The sequence below is a fragment of the Pseudophryne corroboree genome, chromosome 9 (genome assembly GCF_028390025.1).
Source record: "Pseudophryne corroboree isolate aPseCor3 chromosome 9, aPseCor3.hap2, whole genome shotgun sequence".
NCBI lineage: Eukaryota > Metazoa > Chordata > Amphibia > Anura > Myobatrachidae > Pseudophryne > Pseudophryne corroboree.
The window spans coordinates 121,982,862-121,987,559 of record NC_086452.1 but is presented as its reverse complement, the minus strand read 5'-3'; the positions used below and the strand labels follow the sequence as shown (position 1 = coordinate 121,987,559).

Sequence of the window (4,698 nt, the reverse complement as noted above, 5' to 3'; positions counted from 1 at the left end):
GCGGCCAAATCGGAATGTGGAGGTACGCATCCTTGATATCCAGGGATACCAGAAACTCTCCCTCTTCCAGACCTGAGATCACCGCTCTCAGAGACTCCATTTTGAATTTGAACACCCTCAGATAAGGGTTTAACGATTTCAAGTTCAAAATTGGTCTGACCGAACCATCCGGTTTCGGTACCACGAAAAGGTTTGAATAATACCCCTTGGTTTGCATATGAGATGGAACAGGGACAATGACCTATGACTTTTCCAATTTTTGGATGACGTCCTGTAGGATAGCCCTGTCTGCCAGCAAAACTGGCAAGCCTGATTTGAAGAATCGGTGCGGCGGAAGTTCTTGAAACTCCACTCTGTACCCCTGGGACACAATATCCTGTACCCAGGGATCCAGGCCGGACGACACCCAGACATGAAATGTCTGAGCCTCACACCCACCAGCCCATCTTCCAGGCTTCGAGGACCACCGTCTCATGCTGAGGATTTTGAGGAACCGGAAGTCAGTTTCTGGTCCTGGGAGCCTGCGGGTGCAGGCTTTTTGGATTTTGCACGACCACCTCTAAAGAAGGTGGTAGGAGGCTTGGACTTTTTTGTCTTAGCAATCCAAAAGGACTGCGATGCAGATGAAGAAAAGGGTTTCTTCGTAGAAGGCGTAGCTGAGGGAAGAAAAGGTGTCTTACCCGCGGTTGCCGTGGAAATCCACGCATCCAATGCTTCCCCAAATAGAGACTGACCTGTGTAGAGTAAGTTCTCCACACTTCTCCTGGATTCTGCGTCTGCCGTCCATTGGCATAGCCAGAGACCCCTGCGAGCTGAGACAGACATGGAAGATACCCTTGCAGTCAGTGTACCCAGGTCCTTCATGGATTCCACCATGAACCCTACAGAATCCTGTACGTTACATAAAAATAATTCAATGTCACTTCTATCCATTGAATCCAAATCCTCTAGTAACGTTCCTGACCACTTTACTATAGCTTTAGAAATCCATGCCCAGGCAATAGCGCGTCTCAACGCTACCCCTGAAGTAGTGTATATGGATTGGAGCATAGTGTCAATCTTACGATCAGCTGGTTCTTTTAATGCAGTAGACCCAGGGACAGGTAAAACCACCTTCTTTGACAGTCTGGAAACAGATGCGTCAACTATGGGTGGAGTTTCCCATTTTTTTCTATCCTCTTTAGGGTAAGGAAAGGCAACCAAAACCCTTTTAGGGATCTGTAATTTTATCTATGTGCTCTCCTATGATTTTTCAAATAAAGCGTTTAATTCTTTAGACGCAGGGAAGGTTAGCGTGGCTTTCTTATCATCTGTGAAGCAAGACTCCTCAACCTGCTCAGGTGTTGTGTCAGAAATGTTCAACACATCTCTAATAGCCTCAATCATGATCTGCACCCCCTTAAACAGGGATGCCGCCCCCTCCGGCACATCCCCACCACCGACAGCAGTGTCAGAGTTGGTATCCGTGTCAACTTGCATAATCTGGGCAAGTGCACGTTTTTGTGGGTATATGCTAGGGAATATTGAAGGAATAGGGACAGAGTCCGACCAAACTGCCATAGACTTCTTTAATACCCGAGTTTCAGTCTCAGTATGAGCTACCCTAGTAGAGATCTGAGAGATCATTCCCTTAATAGAGGTCAACCACTCAGGCTCAGTAATAGGGATTTGATACAAAACATTACATTCCTGAGTACATGGAATGGATTCCTCCTGAGAGGAAATGTCCTCTGCAGCATAAAACACAGAGTCTGTAGCCATGGCTATGTGAGAAACAAACACCCACACACACACAGGAAAATGACAGACACAGTTCCCCTCCAAGTATGCCACAGAGAAACACAGAGTTTGGAGCCAACCCACACACAGCGCTTCCCTAAGTAGATATAATATAACTACCTGGCGCTGACTGTGTACCTTAATAGGAACGTGTAAAAGAGGCGATTCCGCACCAGTAACAATACTTGTGAATAACAAACCAAATTTCGACAATCAAGGGCAATATCCCCAAAATTGAGTCTGTATGGCGGTGCACCCTGAGTCAATAATAGTACTATGAATATTAAGTAGAGAAGAAGTAAGACTCTTTTGTGGGTGCACTCTTGAAGCTAATTAGCGATAATGGTGGTGTGATAAGCATATAAAACATAACTTAATAAAGAAATTTTAAATATGGTATCCACAAACAACAAACAAAACACATACTGTAACATATAAAATGCTTGGGTCTTACGATTATCACAATTATAATGACCAGGAAGGACTCCTGAATACAGTTGTGAAGACCCAAGCTGCCAATCTAGCAAACTGGTTGCAAAAATGATAGTTTGAAATCCATGCAAGAAAGCATCTGGAAGTGATCAAGCCCGTGAGCGGGCGAAACCGGTCTTCCGTTCTCCTGCCTTTCTTTGCAGCTGGTTGTCTGATCCATGGCTCGGATTTTCCCTGGATAGCTGGATATCAGACCCACGGCCTGGACTTTCCTCGTACAGGTTTACTAACAGTGTTAATAAAGAGAGGAGAGAAAGAAAAAGTGACCCTTGTTGGGAGCACTCACTCTTGGAAACAATTGTAATTGAGATTATGCATAATGAGGTAGATATTAAAACGTAACCTTTAATTATTTTTAAATAAAATAAAAGTACACACAAAATTGCTGTTTAAAAATATGACTGAACAAAGTGAAACATTGGTTTGGAATTCCGACTGTGAATATATAGGTTAAAACATATATATAAGGCAAAGGCGTTAGATTATGGCAAAACCAAAAATTGCCCTCCAGGTATTAATTTTTAAGGGTTAGTGCAATAGCCAGAGTATTGCCGTCAAGAAAAACCTACAACACCAGGTATTCCTTAGTGGTCAACCACCTAAGTACTGACCAGGCCCAACACCGTATTGCTTCCAAGATCGGACGAGATTGGGCATGTACGGTGTGGTATGGTAGTAGATTCAGGTTTGATGAGGCAAGAACCTGCAGCTGGTATGTGGCTGTTGAGTGTACCATAAACCTGGTTATTGGGATAGGCAAATGATCTCTAAAAATAGAGATATGTGTTTGACCATCATTGCACCAAATTGTATTCCCAATGTGTAGGTATACGGAGGTTTAAATCATATGGTCAGAACAAGCTAACTGTGAAACGTACGTTGGGGGTGATGGACGTGGTCACGGTGAGCGCGCTCACGTGACCAGCAGACCGGCAGGAGAGGAGACCAGGCGAGCCGCAGAGACACACAGCTCGTATAGCCGAGCTGTCAGCGGCATTCAGCAAGCAGGACACAGACGCCAGGCGGCTATAAGTATATTTTTGTATATCCTGCATATTTCCCGTCTCCCGCTCTCCAGCCGCGCACAGATGTAATTTAACAGCATGTGCATTGGTCTCTTTTTTCGGCAAATTTATGCCACTTATTTAAGGCATTATTCATTGTATATGATACGCTTTTCTGCTTTCTAAGTGCCATCAACACATAGTACAATTCTTTGACACTTTTTGTGTCATTTGTGGCTGACACATTATAATTAGTAACAATCTGTTTTTCTCTACAGCTGTAGCAATTACAGTACAGGTGTCGTCACTCCCTCCTCCCTGTATAGATAGCACTGTTTCTTTATACAGGTCTCAAATACAGGCATAGAATCAAGGTATACACACTTGCTATTTTAGCACAAATGATATTTTGCATGTCACAATTCTGATTTTCTTATTGATTTTCTTATTGTGGACACACAGTGTATACATGACCATTTGTTTCCTTACTGAAAGTACAACAGCTCGACAAGATTGTGATAAAGACAGCATGTGGTATTTCAGGCTCTAATGATTTAGTTAGCCTTAATGTGGATAATAGAGATTTTGTCTCTGGAAAATATATTTCCTATCTATCTATCCACTTCTGCTAATCTGTCTGCTCAGCTGACAAATATGTTTTCTAGTGCATTTCCATTTCCAGCCCTATACTTTCTGTGAAGGTGGAGGGGGAGGATGGTGGATTTATCTTGATCATTAGTTTCAGCTTTAATCACATTACATATTAGAAACATAATTGTTGATTCAATTTGCATTAATCTTGTTGGCATGTCATCAGTATAACAAGGGTCCATTCTTGCCCTATCACACGTGAAAAATTTTGAATGATGTTGCACAGCACAAAAAAAGCAACATACAAGACGGCTCTATTTGGCAAAACCGACTGACCATATGATTTAAACCTCCGTATACCTACACATTGTGAATACAATTTGGTGCAATGATGGTCAAACACATATCTCTATTTTTAGAGATCATTTGCCTATCCCAATAACCAGGTTTATGGTACACTCAACAGCCGCATACCAGCTGCAGGTTCTTGCCTCATCAAACCTGAATCTACTACCATACCACACCGTACATGCCCAATCTCGTCCGATCTTGGAAGCAATACGGTGTTGGGCCTGGTCAGTACTTAGGTGGTTGACCACTAAGGAATACCTGGTGTTGTAGCTTTTTCTTGACGGCAATACTCTGGCTATTGCACTAACCCTTAAAAATTAATACCTGGAGGGCAATTTTTGGTTTTGCCATAATCTAACGCCTTTGCCTTATATATATGTTTTCACCTATATATTCACAGTCGGAATTCCAAACCAATGTTTCACTTTGTTCAGTCATATTTTTAAACAGCAATTTTGTGTGTACTTTTATTTTATTTAAA

General features: G+C 42.4%; 2 pseudogenes; one reads left to right on the top strand and one right to left on the bottom strand.

The window, feature by feature from the left end:
• Positions 1-2,833: 2,833 nt before the first annotated feature.
• On the bottom strand, positions 2,834-2,952 carry LOC134962512 (5S ribosomal RNA; annotated as a pseudogene).
• A 1,419-nt stretch (positions 2,953-4,371) lies between these two features.
• Positions 4,372-4,490, top strand: LOC134963008 (5S ribosomal RNA; annotated as a pseudogene).
• The last annotated feature ends 208 nt before the right edge of the window (positions 4,491-4,698 follow it).